Raw genomic sequence first — 18,251 nt, 5'->3', positions numbered from 1 at the left:
TTATTAGACACGAAAATACACGTTAAAAAAACCTATCATGTCACACGACTCAGCATGGCCAGCAGCAAAACTTCTGCAAACAAGAAATGCTGACGGGGTGGAGAAGAAATGCGTACCCTCGGTTCTAAGTGGGACGTGGTAAGAGCCCCTAAGGAAAACACAGTGGAGTTGCCTGGAAAGGGTCAACATTGAGCGACCGTTCAATCAAGCATAGCCACTGCTGGGTCTATCACCTGAGAGGATGAGAATCAAAAAGACACGGGCTGGCAATCCTGCAATCCAGCAATGTTTACCGTAGCCAACACTTGGAAGCAATGAAAATGCCCAGCCACAGAGGAATGCAGAAAGGAGCAGTGGTCCATGGACACAATGGAAGAGTACTCCAGTGAAAAGTAGAAATTCCATTTTAAAAACAGATATAAGTAAGGAGACATCAGCTTTGGGGGGTTTCTCCAGACACATCCCACCGTCATTGATAACCGAGGAACACCACTGGCAGGAAGGTCTGCTTCACTAGTTACCAGAGTGGGAAACGCAGAAATGCTGCAGCCCTCTGGCTGTTACCTGCAACGGGAGCTTGAAAACCCATGCTAATGGTCACTTCGTGTGCACAAGTTCTGGAGGGCTGTCAATGAAACCTGCCCTCAAAATGTCTTGAGGGAGGTAGTGGCCAAAATATTTCAAAAGGCGGCACATAGTTCAAGAAAAGAATGTGATGAGGTAAGATACACACACAGTTTGAAGGAAAAAAGGACATCCCTGAAAGCTCAATTTCAAGGCTTTATGAGACGCATGCAAATCCAACCACAGAGGTATGGGCTCACACCAGTCAGAAGAACCATCAGCAACAAAACTACCAACAATTCATGCTGAAGGGGTTGTGGAGAAGTGCATACCCTCTAGGTTAAGTGGGACTTTGCCGCCAGCCGCGGCGGGTCCTCAAAGTGTAGCAACAACCGACGAGAGGGGGTAGGGAACTGAACGCACCAAGGCATGGGATCAGAAGGGCACAAGCAACTGACGCTTGCAAGGCAAGTTTAATAACAAAGCCTAGCCGTATATATACCCCTAAAGCAGGGAATTTGCTTCGTCACGCCTTATCGGCATCAGCTGGTTGGTTGGCTTCTCGGCTTAGTCACACCTTATCAGCATCAGCTGGTTGGTTGGCTGCTCGGCTTCTCCCTCAGAGGCACCAATTTCCCCTCCAGGGTTGCTTTTCCTAGCTTTAGGGAACAACCAGGGACTCCCAGTAACTGAGCAGGTCCCTGGAGCGATTTGGCCAAAGGCCATCTCCTTTTGTATGTTCATACCATAAAGTCCAGGATGCATACCAAGGAGAGTACAGTCGGGCCCTGAGGCTTAGGAGGGTCTTAGTGGCGCCTTCCTCAGAGGGCAATGCTCGCCACAGGACTTCACCTGGTAAGAGGCACTAATGGGAACAGAATGGAGGTGCCTTTACAAGGTAAACACTGAGTTACGATATGATCCAGCAGGCACACTCGTGGGCCTATAACCTAAGAAAGAAGACAGAAGTGGAAAGACACAGGCAGGCAAATCTGCATTGCAGAAGTATTACAATAGCCAGGACATGGAAGCAAGCAGAAAGTCCATCAACAGATGAGTGGACAAAGAAGAACAGGGACCTGAACAGATGGACTATTAGCCAAGGAACAAAAGGAAACAATGCCATCAACAGCACCATCGGTGAGGCTAGAGTTCATCACGCACCTTGCAGTAAGTCACAGAGCGAAAGATACATAGCCTACGATATCACTTATAGGTGTTCCCTGAAAATTGATATCACTGAAGATATTTCCACAGAGAAAGGCAATCACAGATGCAATAAACAGATTTATGGTTCACCCATGGACAGGTGTGAGAATTGTGTACATTAGGAAATTGGATTTAAGAGAGAGATACCAACACAGGTGAAATACAAAATCACCAAAGGCCTACGGAATACCAAGAGAAGAGTACTCAACATTGTGTCATAAGCTACATGGGAAAAGGATCCAAAGAAGACTAGATACATGTTTATGTGTAAAAGAGCCACATCTTTCACACCTACAACAAGCAAAACATTGTAATCAAACTTGCTGTGAGAAACAATAAACATTGAATTAAAAAACGAACAAGTCAGTCGTGAGGCACAAACCTAAGGGGCTTTTTCCTGGCACAGTCCATTCTAATTGACAACCGAGAATACGACTTCCACGGAGGCTCTGTTGCCCGAGTAACCAGGTTTGGTAAAGGAGACCTGCTGCCGCCTTGTGGCCGTTTCTCAAAACAGCAGCTTTAAACCCAGTGCTAATGGTCACTTGATATTCAAAATCATTGCAGGCCTATAAATGACACCTGCCCTCAAAAACGATTCTTGGGTCGTCCATCGAGGAAAAAAACTCAAAAGACGTGCACATTTCAAAACGACAATTTCAAGAGGCATATTTTGTGCACATTTTGTCTTCTCTTTCTTTCTTTCTCTTGTGATAAATAAAAGGGCATGGAAAAATGCTCAACATCAGGAATTAATAAAGCCATGCAAATCCAGTCGACAGAAACGTTCACCCACCGTCGTCAGAATGATCATCAGCCACAGAGTCTACAAAGAATAAATGCTCAAGGTGTTTTAGAGAACTCTGTGCCATCTAGCTGCCGCTGGGACGTAACCTGGGAACAGCTAGTAGTGAGAACACCGTGGAGGTGCGTTGAAAGGTAAAAATTGAGCTAATCTGTAATCGGGTAGGCCAACCGATGGGCCTATCTCCCGAGTAGACCAAAATCAAAAAGACACAGGCTGGCCATCCTGCACTGCAGCAACATGTACCATCGCCAAGACTTGGAAGAAACCCAAATGTCCATCAACAGAACAATGCACCAAGAAGAAGGGGGCCCATGCGCACAATGGAACATGAGCCACGGAAGAGCATGCAACAGTGCCGCTGGCACCACCGTAGAAGGATCTAGAGATACCCACCCAAAAGGAAGTACGAAAGAAACCGAAATAGAAATATCCTATGACATCACTTATAGTTGTTACTTCAACATTGATACCCATGAAGTCATTTCCAAGAGAAGGCCATGCATAGATCCAGAAAACCAACTATGCTTAACCAAGTGGAAAGGTGTAAGGAATGTATGAATTTGGATATGGGTGTTTACAGACATGTACTGATACATATGAAATATATAATCACAAAATACCTAAGGAATACCAGGAGAGGTCGACTCAACACTCTGTACTAACCTACACGGGAAAGGATCCAAAGATGCATAGATGGATACATAAATATAATGAACCAGATGCTGTACACCTAGAACACACACCACATTTTTATCCAATTGGCTGTGATACTAGATAACAATTAAATTTTAAAAAACACACAAGACGCAAGGAGATATAAGCTCTTGGGTGTTTGCCCTGGCACACTGCACTCTCATTTGCAGCCTACGAACACAATTTCCAGGAAGCCTCTGTTTCAGGAAAACCCAGAGTTGGAAATGGAGAAATGCTGCCGCCTTGTGGCCGTTTCCCGCAAGAGCAGCTTTAAACTCATAGCTATGGGTCACTTAACATTCACAAGGACTCAGGCCTCTAAAAGACACCTGCCCTCAAAAAAAAAATGTCCTGAGCTCAGCAGTGGTGAAAGAAATTCAAAGCATGCAAATGTGTCAAAGAGATAGTATGAAGAGGTAAGTTTTACTCACTCTTTATCAAAAAAAGCAAGATGGAGAAAAGCTCAACATCAGGAATGATCAGACTCCTCTAAGCTACAAAAAGCTTTCAGCTCACCCAAGTTAACTACCGTCAGCCAAAAGACTACAAAAAATAAATGCTGGAGGAGTTTTAGAGAACTCTGTTCCCTCTGTCTGCGGAGGACATGTTTAGTTGTAACAGCCAATAATGAGAACAGAAAGGAGCTGCGTTTTCAATTAAAAATTGAGCCACCCTTTCATCCAGAACACCCACAGCTGAGCCTCTCACCTGAGAAGAGAGGCTGCAAGAGCTGCACTCCACGAGTTTTCACAGTAGCCAAGACACCGAAGCAACCCAAATGTCCATCAACAGATGAATGGATAAGAAGAGCTGGTCCGTGGACACAGTGGACTATTCGGCATGGAAAACAAGGAAACACGGCTCTTTGAGGCACCCGAGATGAGCGTAGAGATCATCACAGAACATGAGTTAAGTCGGACAGCAAAAGGCATACCGTATGACATCACCTATAGGCGTTATCTAACAGCTGACACAAATGAACATATTTCCACAAAGAAAGACACTCACACACTTAGAAAACAAACTAAGCTTATGTAAAATGAAACGTGGGGGGAATGGATGAATTAAGATTAGTGGCACCATATGTGTACAAATACATATTAAATATATATATATGAAACAGACCGACCATATAGCAAGGGAGGTCACCAGAACACTCCGCAATAATTTACATTGGAAGAATTTCTGTACAATATATATATATATATATATATATATATATATATATATATATATATATATATACATATACATACATAACGTATAAATGAACCAGATTTTTTACACCGAGGACCAACAATATTCTAATCATTAGCGTGATCAAAAGAATTAAAAGAGCGAACAAGAAGTAATGTGACATAAGTTTCTGGGGTTTCTTCCTGGCACATTCCGTTCTAATTTACAACCTGGGAACAAGACTTCCAAAAGGGCTGTGCTTCCCTAGTAACCAGATGTGCGAATGTACTGAATTCCCAAAACACAACCGAGTCACGCTTTTAGAAAACACACTTATGCCTGCTTCAGGGGAAAGGTGAGGTGGGCTGATGCATAAAACTCGAGTTTGAAATGAGCACAGATACCCTTGAGAAAACCGAATATGGAATGGACACGACCTACTCCTTGCTCAATCAACTGGACTCACCACACCCTGTTCATCGCACAAGTATCGATCCGACTAGTAAGCATCTTAAAAGCTAAGGCTTGATATCTCTGTGTAAGTGCATCAAGTGTGTGTAAAGCGGCCTAAAACCAGCAGGGAAAATCAGCTCAGAAACATTCTGAGGATACATTTCCAACATAAACAAGAAACAAGCAGGGCAAAACAGAGAGAAATTCTTCCAAAATGCGCTCAGGGACTGGCATGCAACCAGGATTGACCACATCTACAGCCCCAGCGGCAGAAGACATAAGGCTGGACACTCTTGGGGCTGAGACGATCGGTGAGGTTGGGAAAGCAAATGCAGACCCTTGAAAGGAATCCTGCGTGCTCCCCATTCCATGGGTCCCAACTCTCCAGATTCAACGCAATCTTCCGACAGCGAAAGCACTCATTGGAAACCCAGCGGATGCTACACCGTGGGATCGGGAAAGCTTTCTGAAACTCACCTCAGTTTTCATCTCCTGGTGCTCGTGTTCTCCATTCAGGCCCCCTTACTAACAATCTCCCCACTTGGAGACTCGGCGCCTTTCCATGCCTCTTTCGTACCGTCTGCAATTTGTCCGCAGGATGAACTGCAAGAGGGGGAACCAATGAGAGACTCGCTGGAGGTGTTTGGTCGGGCACATGTCACTCTCATTTCCCATCACGAAGAAGAATTCACCAGAGGTTCAGCCTGCCACCGCGGATCGACAATAGGGCGTGAAGCCATCCAGCCGTGTTGCGTCCCACTCACAAAAAAGCGACTTGGGAAATGGAGCTCAGGGGCACTGCACTTCCCAAACCTGCAGAGTTCTAAACGATAACTATCGCCCCAAAATATATTGAGGTCAGGCTACGAAGAGGCGTTGAACGCAAGGCAGAACTGCAGGAAACGGATGTCAACGGGTACATCGGAATGGCCCCGATAGCACATGAAAAGCGCCAGAACGTGGACAATGATGCGGTTGGCCAAAAAGGGCGTAGGCGTTTTTTCCTGAATATATTCAGGAAAAAACGCCTACGCCCTTTTTGGCCAACCAAACAACCTGGGAGAGCAAATCAGCACTACAAAGAAATCTCTCGCCCCACCCCCCCGGGGCAAAAGGGCCAGGCGAAAAAAGTCTAAAAACCAGAAAGGCAGGACAGGCCACGGAGTCAAGGGAGCCTTGTTAAGCTGATGGGCGGGATGTCAATGGCCAACAGCCAATCTTCACAAGTGTATCCTCTTTCCCAAACCATGTAAAACACAGAACCACAGAGCATAGGGCACTTCCACACATGGGCGTTGACCTTGGGAAAATGAAAAAATCAATCAGACACAGGGACCCCAAAGTTGAGGGCTGCTGTCTTGACAAGATCCTCCACTCCGGTACACGTTTCATATCGCAGGAAAGGGCCAAGTGGACAAGTGGACAAAGACAAGTGGACAAGTGGACAAGTGGTGCTACGTAGGTCCAATGGAGTGTCACTCAGCCATGAAATCCACGTCATGAGGCTGCTAGCAGCATCCTGAATGGATTTAGGTACGATCATCCTCAGTGAAATAAGTCCCACAAAAAAAGAAACTTATGATATCACTTATCGAGGGAATGTAAAAATCGCTCCCCATGAAATGAATCCCCAAACAGAACAGAGTCACGCTTTTAGAAAACACACTTATGCCTGCTTCAGGGGAAAGGTGAGGTGGGGTGACGCATAAAACTCGAGTTTGAAAAGAGCACAGATACCCTTCCGAAAACCGAATATGGAATGGACACGACCTACTCCTTGCTCAATCAACTGGACTCACCAGACCCTGTTCATCGCACAAGTATCTATGCGACTAGTAAGCATCTTAAAAGCTAAGTCTTGATATCTCTGTGTAAGTGCATCAAGTGTGTGTAAAGCGGCCTAAAACCAGCAGGGAAAATCAGCTCAGACCCATTCTGAGGATACATTTCCAACATAAAGAAGAAACAAGCAGGGCAAAACAGAGAGAAATTCTTCCAAAATGCGTTCAGGGACTGGCATGCAACCAGGATTGACCACATCTACAGCCCCAGCGGCAGAAGACATAAGGCTGGACACTCTTGGGGCTGAGACGATGGGTGAGGTTGGGAAAGCAAATGCAGACCCTTGAAAGGAATCCTGCGTGCTCCCCATTCCATGGGTCCCAACTCTCCAGGTTCAACGCAATCTTCCGACAGCGAAAGCACTCATTGGAAACCCAGCGGATGCTACACCGTGGGATCGGGAAAGCTTTCTGAAACTCACCTCAGTTTTCATCTCCTGGTGCTCGTGTTCTCCATTCAGGCCCCCTTACTAACAATCTCCCCACTTGGAGACTCGGCGCCTTTCCATGCCTCTTTCGTACCGTCTGCAATTTGTCCGCAGGATGAACTGCAAGAGGGGGAACCAATGAGAGACTCGCTGGAGGTGTTTGGTCGGGCACATGTCACTCTCATTTCCCATCACGAAGAAGAATTCACCAGAGGTTCAGCCTGCCACCGCGGATCGACAATAGGGCGTGAAGCCATCCAGCCGTGTTGCGTCCCACTCACACAAAAGCGACTTGGGAAATGGAGCTCAGGGGCACTGCACTTCCCAAACCTGCAGAGTTCTAAACGATAACTATCGCCCCAAAATATATTGAGGTCAGGCTACGAAGAGGCGTTGAACGCAAGGCAGAATTGCAGGAAACGGATGTCAACGGGTACATCGGAATGGCCCCGATAGCACATGAAAAGCGCCAGAACGTGGACAATGATGCGGTTGGCCAAAAAGGGCGTATGCGTTTTTTCCTGAATATATTCAGGAAAAAACGCATACGCCCTTTTTGGCCAACCAAGCAACCTGGGAGAGCAAATCAGCACTACAAAGAAATCTCTCGCCACCCCCCGGGGCAAAAGGGCCAGGCGAAAAAAGTCTAAAAACCGGAAAGGCAGGACAGCCCACGGAGTCAAGGGAGCCTTGTTAAGCTGATGGGCGGGATGTCAATGGCCAACAGCCAATCTTCACAAGTGTATCCTCTTTCCCAAACCATGTAAAACACAGAACCACAGAGCATAGGGCACTTCCACACATGGGCGTTGACCTTGGGAAAATGAAAAAATCAACCAGACACAGGGACCCCAAAGTTGAGGGCTGCTGTCTTGACAAGAACCTCCACTCCGGTACACGTTTCATATCCCAGGAAAGAGCCAAGTGGACAAAGACGAGTGGACAAGTGGACAACGACAAGTGGACAAGTGGACAAGTGGTGCTACGTAGGTCCAATGGAGTGTCACTCAGCCATGAAATCCACGTCATGAGGCTGGTAGCAGCATCCTGAGTGGATTTAGGTACGATCATCCTCAGTGAAATCAGTCCCACAAAAAAAGAAACTTATGATATCACTTATCGAGGGAATGTAAAAATCGCTCCCCATGAAATGAATCCCCAAACAGAACAGAGTCACGCTTTTAGAAAACACACTTATGCCTGCTTCAGGGGAAAGGTGAGGTGGGGTGACGCATAAAACTCGAGTTTGAAAAGAGCACAGATACCCTTCCGAAAACCGAATATGGAATGGACACGACCTACTCCTTGCTCAATCAACTGGACTCACCACACCCTGTTCATCGCACAAGTATCTATCCGACTAGTAAGCATCTTAAAAGCTAAGTCTTGATATCTCTGTGTAAGTGCATCAAGTGTGTGTAAAGCGGCCTAAAACCAGCAGGGAAAATCAGCTCAGACCCATTCTTAGGATACATTTCCAACACAAAGAAGAAACAAGCAGGGCAAAACAGAGAGAAATTCTTCCAAAATGCGTTCAGGGACTGGCATGCAACCAGGATTGACCACATCTACAGCCCCAGCGGCAGAAGACATAAGGCTGGACACTCTTGGGGCTGAGACGATGGGTGAGGTTGGGAAAGCAAATGCAGACCCTTGAAAGGAATCCTGCGTGCTCCCCATTCCATGGGTCCCAACTCTCCAGGTTCAACGCAATCTTCCGACAGCGAAAGCACTCATTGGAAACCCAGCGGATGCTACACCGTGGGATCGGGAAAGCTTTCTGAAACTCACCTCAGTTTTCATCTCCTGGTGCTCGTGTTCTCCATTCAGGCCCCCTTACTAACAATCTCCCCACTTGGAGACTCGGCGCCTTTCCATGCCTCTTTCGTACCGTCTGCAATTTGTCCGCAGGATGAACTGCAAGAGGGGGAACCAATGGGAGACTCGCTGGAGGTGTTTGGTCGTGCACACGTCACTCTCATTTCCCATCACGAAGAAGAATTCACCAGAGGTTCAGCCTGCCACCGCGGATCGACAATAGGGCGTGAAGCCATCCAGCCGTGTTGCGTCCCACTCACACAAAAGCGACTTGGGAAATGGAGCTCAGGGGCACTGCACTTCCCAAACCTGCAGAGTTCTAAACGATAACTATCGCCCCAAAATATATTGAGGTCAGGCTACGAAGAGGCGTTGAACGCAAGGCAGAATTGCAGGAAACGGATGTCAACGGGTACATCGGAATGGCCCCGATAGCACATGAAAAGCGCCAGAACGTGGACAAGGATGCGGTTGGCCAAAAAGGGCGTATGCGTTTTTTCCTGAATATATTCAGGAAAAAACGCATACGCCCTTTTTGGCCAACCAAGCAACCTGGGAGAGCAAATCTGCACTACAAAGAAATCTCTCGCCCCCCCCCCGGGGCAAAAGGGCCAGGCGAAAAAAGTCTAAAAACCAGAAAGGCAGGACAGGCCACGGAGTCAAGGGAGCCTTGTTAAGCTGATGGGCGGGATGTCAATGGCCAACAGCCAATCTTCACAAGTGTATCCTCTTTCCCAAACCATGTAAAACACAGAACCACAGAGCATAGGGCACTTCCACACATGGGCGTTGACCTTGGGAAAATGAAAAAATCAACCAGACACAGGGACCCCAAAGTTGAGGGCTGCTGTCTTGACAAGAACCTCCACTCCGGTACACGTTTCATATCCCAGGAAAGAGCCAAGTGGACAAAGACGAGTGGACAAGTGGACAAAGACAAGTGGACAAGTGGACAAGTGGTGCTACGTAGGTCCAATGCAGTGTCACTCAGCCATGAAATCCACGTCATGAGGCTGGTAGCAGCATCCTGAGTGGATTTAGGTACGATCATCCTCAGTGAAATCAGTCCCACAAAAAAAGAAACTTATGATATCCCTTATCGAGGGAATGTAAAAATCGCTCCCCATGAACGGAATCCCCAAACAGAACAGAGTCACGCTTTTAGAAAACACACTTATGCCTGCTTCAGGGGAAAGGTGAGGTGGGGTGAGGCATAAAACTCGAGTTTGAAATGAGCACAGATACCCTTCTGAAAACCGAATATGGAATGGACACGACCTACTCCTTGCTCAATCAACTGGACTCACCACACCCTGTTCATCGCACAAGTATCTATCCGACTAGTAAGCATCTTAAAACTAAGTCTTGATATCTCTGTGTAAGTGCATCAAGTGTGTGTAAAGTGGCCTAAAACCAGCAGGGAAAATCAGCTCAGACCCATTCTGAGGATACATTTCCAACACAAAGAAGAAACAAGCAGGGCAAAACAGAGAGAAATTCTTCCAAAATGCTTTCAGGGACTGGCATGCAACCAGGATTGACCACATCTACAGCCCCAGCGGCAGAAGACATAAGGCTGGACACTCTTGGGGCTGAGACGATGGGTGAGGTTGGGAAAGCAAATGCAGACCCTTGAAAGGAATCCTGCGTGCTCCCCATTCCATGGGTCCCAACTCTCCAGGTTCAACGCAATCTTCCGACAGCGAAAGCACTCATTGGAAACCCAGCGGATGCTACACCGTGGGATCGGGAAAGCTATCTGAAACTCACCTCAGTTTTCATCTCCTGGTGCTCGTGTTCTCCATTCAGGCCCCCTTACTAACAATCTCCCCACTTGGAGACTCGGCGCCTTTCCATGCCTCTTTCGTACCGTCTGCAATTTGTCCGCAGGATGAACTGCAAGAGGGGGAACCAATGAGAGACTCGCTGGAGGTGTTTGGTCGGGCACATGTCACTCTCATTTCCCATCACGAAGAAGAATTCACCAGAGGTTCAGCCTGCCACCGCGGATCGACAATAGGGCGTGAAGCCATCCAGCCGTGTTGCGTCCCACTCACACAAAAGCGACTTGGGAAATGGAGCTCAGGGGCACTGCACTTCCCAAACCTGCAGAGTTCTAAACGATAACTATCGCCCCAAAATATATTGAGGTCAGGCTACGAAGAGGCGTTGAACGCAAGGCAGAATTGCAGGAAACGGATGTCAACGGGTACATCGGAATGGCCCCGATAGCACATGAAAAGCGCCAGAACGTGGACAATGATGCGGTTGGCCAAAAAGGGCGTATGCGTTTTTTCCTGAATATATTCAGGAAAAAACGCATACTCCCTTTTTGGCCAACCAAGCAACCTGGGAGAGCAAATCTGCACTACAAAGAAATCTCTCGCCCCCCCCCCCCCGGGGCAAAAGGGCCAGGCGAAAAAAGTCTAAAAACCAGAAAGGCAGGACAGGCCACGGTGTCAAGGGAGCCTTGTTAAGCTGATGGGCGGGATGTCAATGGCCAACAGCCAATCTTCACAAGTGTATCCTCTTTCCCAAACCATGTAAAACACAGAACCACAGAGCATAGGGCACTTCCACACATGGGCGTTGACCTTGGGAAAATGAAAAAATCAACCAGACACAGGGACCCCAAAGTTGAGGGCTGCTGTCTTGACAAGAACCTCCACTCCGGTACACGTTTCATATCCCAGGAAAGAGCCAAGTGGACAAAGACGAGTGGACAAGTGGACAAAGACAAGTGGACAAGTGGACAAGTGGTGCTACGTAGGTCCAATGGAGTGTCACTCAGCCATGAAATCCACGTCATGAGGCTGGTAGCAGCATCCTGAGTGGATTTAGGTACGATCATCCTCAGTGAAATCAGTCCCACAAAAAAAGAAACTTATGATATCACTTATCGAGGGAATGTAAAAATCGCTCCCCATGAACGGAATCCCCAAACAGAACAGAGTCACGCTTTTAGAAAACACACTTATGCCTGTTTCAGGGGAAAGGTGAGGTGGGGTGACGCATAAAACTCGAGTTTGAAATGAGCACAGATACCCTTCCGAAAACCGAATATGGAATGGACACGACCTACTCCTTGCTCAATCAACTGGACTCACCAGACCCTGTTCATCGCACAAGTATCTATCCGACTAGTAAGCATCTTAAAACTAAGTCTTGATATCTCTGTGTAAGTGCATCAAGTGTGTGTAAAGTGGCCTAAAACCAGCAGGGAAAATCAGCTCAGACCCATTCTGAGGATACATTTCCAACACAAAGAAGAAACAAGCAGGGCAAAACAGAGAGAAATTCTTCCAAAATGCTTTCAGGGACTGGCATGCAACCAGGATTGACCACATCTACAGCCCCAGCGGCAGAAGACATAAGGCTGGACACTCTTGGGGCTGAGACGATGGGTGAGGTTGGGAAAGCAAATGCAGACCCTTGAAAGGAATCCTGCGTGCTCCCCATTCCATGGGTCCCAACTCTCCAGGTTCAACGCAATCTTCCGACAGCGAAAGCACTCATTGGAAACCCAGCGGATGCTACACCGTGGGATCGGGAAAGCTTTCTGAAACTCACCTCAGTTTTCATCTCCTGGTGCTCGTGTTCTCCATTCAGGCCCCCTTACTAACAATCTCCCCACTTGGAGACTCGGCGCCTTTCCATGCCTCTTTCGTACCGTCTGCAATTTATCCGCAGGATGAACTGCAAGAGGGGGAACCAATGAGAGACTCGCTGGAGGTGTTTGGTCGGGCACATGTCACTCTCATTTCCCATCACGAAGAAGAATTCACCAGAGGTTCAGCCTGCCACCGCGGATCGACAATAGGGCGTGAAGCCATCCAGCCGTGTTGCGTCCCACTCACACAAAAGCGACTTGGGAAATGGAGCTCAGGGGCACTGCACTTCCCAAACCTGCAGAGTTCTAAACGATAACTATCGCCCCAAAATATATTGAGGTCAGGCTACGAAGAGGCGTTGAACGCAAGGCAGAATTGCAGGAAACGGATGTCAACGGGTACATCGGAATGGCCCCGATAGCACATGAAAAGCGCCAGAACGTGGACAATGATGCGGTTGGCCAAAAAGGGCGTATGCGTTTTTTCCTGAATATATTCAGGAAAAAACGCATACGCCCTTTTTGGCCAAGCAAGCAAGCTGGGAGAGCAAATCAGCACTACAAAGAAATCTCTCGCCCCCCCCCCCCCCGGGACAAACGGGCCAGGCGAAAAAAGTCTAAAAACCAGAAAGGCAGGACAGGCCACGGAGTCAAGGGAGCCTTGTTAAGCTGATGGGCGGGATGTCAATGGCCAACAGCCAATCTTCACAAGTGTATCCTCTTTCCCAAACCATGTAAAACACAGAACCACAGAGCATAGGGCACTTCCACACATGGGCGTTGACCTTGGGAAAATGAAAAAATCAACCAGACACAGGGACCCCAAAGTTGAGGGCTGCTGTCTTGACAAGAACCTCCACTCCGGTACACGTTTCATATCCCAGGAAAGAGCCAAGTGGACAAAGACGAGTGGACAAGTGGACAAAGACAAGTGGACAAGTGGACAAGTGGTGCTACGTAGGTCCAATGCAGTGTCACTCAGCCATGAAATCCACGTCATGAGGCTGGTAGCAGCATCCTGAGTGGATTTAGGTACGATCATCCTCAGTGAAATCAGTCCCACAAAAAAAGAAACTTATGATATCACTTATCGAGGGAATGTAAAAATCGCTCCCCATGAACGGAATCCCCAAACAGAACAGAGTCACGCTTTTAGAAAACACACTTATGCCTGCTTCAGGGGAAAGGTGAGGTGGGGTGACGCATAAAACTCGAGTTTGAAATGAGCACAGATACCCTTCCGAAAACCGAATATGGAATGGACACGACCTACTCCTTGCTCAATCAACTGGACTCACCAGACCCTGTTCATCGCACAAGTATCTATCCGACTAGTAAGCATCTTAAAACTAAGTCTTGATATCTCTGTGTAAGTGCATCAAGTGTGTGTAAAGTGGCCTAAAACCAGCAGGGAAAATCAGCTCAGACCCATTCTGAGGATACATTTCCAACACAAAGAAGAAACAAGCAGGGCAAAACAGAGAGAAATTCTTCCAAAATGCTTTCAGGGACTGGCATGCAACCAGGATTGACCACATCTACAGCCCCAGCGGCAGAAGACATAAGGCTGGACACTCTTGGGGCTGAGACGATGGGTGAGGTTGGGAAAGCAAATGCAGACCCTTGAAAGGAATCCTGCGTGCTCCCCATTCCATGGGTCCCAACTCTCCAGGTTCAACGCAATCTTCCGACAGCGAAAGCACTCATTGGAAACCCAGCGGATGCTACACCGTGGGATCGGGAAAGCTTTCTGAAACTCACCTCAGTTTTCATCTCCTGGTGCTCGTGTTCTCCATTCAGGCCCCCTTACTAACAATCTCCCCACTTGGAGACTCGGCGCCTTTCCATGCCTCTTTCGTACCGTCTGCAATTTGTCCGCAGGATGAACTGCAAGAGGGGGAACCAATGAGAGACTCGCTGGAGGTGTTTGGTCGGGCACATGTCACTCTCATTTCCCATCACGAAGAAGAATTCACCAGAGGTTCAGCCTGCCACCGCGGATCGACAATAGGGCGTGAAGCCATCCAGCCGTGTTGCGTCCCACTCACACAAAAGCGACTTGGGAAATGGAGCTCAGGGGCACTGCACTTCCCAAACCTGCAGAGTTCTAAACGATAACTATCGCCCCAAAATATATTGAGGTCAGGCTACGAAGAGGCGTTGAACGCAAGGCAGAATTGCAGGAAACGGATGTCAACGGGTACATCGGAATGGCCCCGATAGCACATGAAAAGCGCCAGAACGTGGACAATGATGCGGTTGGCCAAAAAGGGCGTATGCGTTTTTTCCTGAATATATTCAGGAAAAAACGCATACGCCCTTTTTGGCCAACCAAGCAAGCTGGGAGAGCAAATCAGCACTACAAAGAAATCTCTCGCCCCCCCCCCCCCGGGACAAAAGGGCCAGGCGAAAAAAGTCTAAAAACCAGAAAGGCAGGACAGGCCACGGAGTCAAGGGAGCCTTGTTAAGCTGATGGGCGGGATGTCAATGGCCAACAGCCAATCTTCACAAGTGTATCCTCTTTCCCAAACCATGTAAAACACAGAACCACAGAGCATAGGGCACTTCCACACATGGGCGTTGACCTTGGGAAAATGAAAAAATCAACCAGACACAGGGACCCCAAAGTTGAGGGCTGCTGTCTTGACAAGAACCTCCACTCCGGTACACGTTTCATATCCCAGGAAAGAGCCAAGTGGACAAAGACGAGTGGACAAGTGGACAAAGACAAGTGGACAAGTGGACAAGTGGTGCTACGTAGGTCCAATGCAGTGTCACTCAGCCATGAAATCCACGTCATGAGGCTGGTAGCAGCATCCTGAGTGGATTTAGGTACGATCATCCTCAGTGAAATCAGTCCCACAAAAAAAGAAACTTATGATATCACTTATCCAGGGAATGTAAAAATCGCTCCCCATGAAATGAATCCCCAAACAGAACAGAGTCACGCTTTTAGAAAACACACTTATGCCTGCTTCAGGGGAAAGGTGAGGTGGGGTGACGCATAAAACTCGAGTTTGAAATGAGCACAGATACCCTTCCGAAAACCGAATATGGAATGGACACGACCTACTCCTTGCTCAATCAACTGGACTCACCACACCCTGTTCATCGCACAAGTATCTATGCGACTAGTAAGCATCTTAAAAGCTAAGTCTTGATATCTCTGTGTAAGTGCATCAAGTGTGTGTAAAACGGCCTAAAACCAGCAGGGAAAATCAGCTCAGACCCATTCTGAGGATACATTTCCAACATAAAGAAGAAACAAGCAGGGCAAAACAGAGAGAAATTCTTCCAAAATGCGTTCAGGGACTGGCATGCAACCAGGATTGACCACATCTACAGCCCCAGCGGCAGAAGACATAAGGCTGGACACTCTTGGGGCTGAGACGATGGGTGAGGTTGGGAAAGCAAATGCAGACCCTTGAAAGGAATCCTGCGTGCTCCCCATTCCATGGGTCCCAACTCTCCAGGTTCAACGCAATCTTCCGACAGCGAAAGCACTCATTGGAAACCCAGCGGATGCTACACCGTGGGATCGGGAAAGCTTTCTGAAACTCACCTCAGTTTTCATCTCCTGGTGCTCGTGTTCTCCATTCAGGCCCCCTTACTAACAATCTCCCCACTTGGAGACTCGGCGCCTTTCCATGCCTCTTTCGTACCGTCTGCAATTTGTCCGCAGGATGAACTGCAAGAGGGGGAACCAATGAGAGACTCGCTGGAGGTGTTTGGTCGGGCACATGTCACTCTCATTTCCCATCACGAAGAAGAATTCACCAGAGGTTCAGCCTGCCACCGCGGATCGACAATAGGGCGTGAATCCATCCAGCCGTGTTGCGTCCCGCTCACAAAAAAGCGACTTGGGAAATGGAGCTCAGGGGCACTGCACTTCCCAAACCTGCAGAGTTCTAAACGATAACTATCGCCCCAAAATATATTGAGGTCAGGCTACGAAGAGGCGTTGAACGCAAGGCAGAATTGCAGGAAACGGATGTCAACGGGTACATCGGAATGGCCCCGATAGCACATGAAAAGCGCCAGAACATGGACAATGATGCGGTTGGCCAAAAGGGGCGTATGCGTTTTTTCATGAATATATTCAGGAAAAAACGCATACGCCCTTTTTGGCCAACCAAGCAACCTGGGAGAGCAAATCAGCACTACAAAGAAATCTCTCGCCCCCCCCCCCGGGGCAAAAGGGGAGGCGAAAAAAGTCTAAAAACCAGAAAGGCAGGACAGGCCACGGAGTCAAGGGAGCCTTGTTAAGCTGATGGGCGGGATGTCAATGGCCAACAGCCAATCTTCACAAGTGTATCCTCTTTCCCAAACCATGTAAAACACAGAACCACAGAGCATAGGGCACTTCCACACATGGGCGTTGACCTTGGGAAAATGAAAAAATCAACCAGACACAGGGACCCCAAAGTTGAGGGCTGCTGTCTTGACAAGAACCTCCACTCCGGTACACGTTTCATATCCCAGGAAAGAGCCAAGTGGACAAAGACGAGTGGACAAGTGGACAACGACAAGTGGACAAGTGGACAAGTGGTGCTACGTAGGTCCAATGGAGTGTCACTCAGCCATGAAATCCACGTCATGAGGCTGGTAGCAGCATCCTGAGTGGATTTAGGTACGATCATCCTCAGTGAAATCAGTCCCACAAAAAAAGAAACTTATGATATCACTTATCGAGGGAATGTAAAAATCGCTCCCCATGAAATGAATCCCCAAACAGAACAGAGTCACGCTTTTAGAAAACACACTTATGCCTGCTTCAGGGGAAAGGTGAGGTGGGGTGACGCATAAAACTCGAGTTTGAAATGAGCACAGATACCCTTCCGAAAACCGAATATGGAATGGACACGACCTACTCCTTGCTCAATCAACTGGACTCACCACACCCTGTTCATCGCACAAGTATCTATGCGACTAGTAAGCATCTTAAAAGCTAAGGCTTGATATCTCTGTGTAAGTGCATCAAGTGTGTGTAAAGCGGCCTAAAACCAGCAGGGAAAATCTGCTCAGACCCATTCTGAGGATACATTTCCAACATAAAGAAGAAACAAGCAGGGCAAAACAGAGAGAAATTCTTCCAAAATGCGTTCAGGGACTGGCATGCAACCAGGATTGACCACATCTACAGCCCCAGCGGCAGAAGACATAAGGCTGGACACTCTTGGGGCTGAGACGATTAGTGAGGTTGGGAAAGCAAATGCAGACACTTGAAAGGAATCCTGCGTGCTCCCCATTCCATGGGTCCCAACTCTCCAGGTTCAACGCAATCTTCCGACAGCGAAAGCACTCATTGGAAACCCAGCGGATGCTACACCGTGGGATCGGGAAAGCTTTCTGAAACTCACCTCAGTTTTCATCTCCTGGTGCTCGTGTTCTCCATTCAGGCCCCCTTACTAACAATCTCCCCACTTGGAGACTCGGCGCCTTTCCATGCCTCTTTCGTACCGTCTGCAATTTGTCCGCAGGATGAACTGCAAGAGGGGGAACCAATGAGAGACTCGCTGGAGGTGTTTGGTCGGGCACATGTCACTCTCATTTCCCATCACGAAGAAGAATTCACCAGAGGTTCAGCCTGCCACCGCGGATCGACAATAGGGCGTGAAGCCATCCAGCCGTGTTGCGTCCCACTCACACAA

This window comes from Kogia breviceps, chromosome 6, assembly GCF_026419965.1.
Source record: "Kogia breviceps isolate mKogBre1 chromosome 6, mKogBre1 haplotype 1, whole genome shotgun sequence".
Classification (NCBI taxonomy): Eukaryota; Metazoa; Chordata; class Mammalia; order Artiodactyla; family Physeteridae; genus Kogia; species Kogia breviceps.
The sequence above is the reverse complement of the archived record's forward strand: the minus strand, read 5'-3'. Positions refer to the sequence as shown.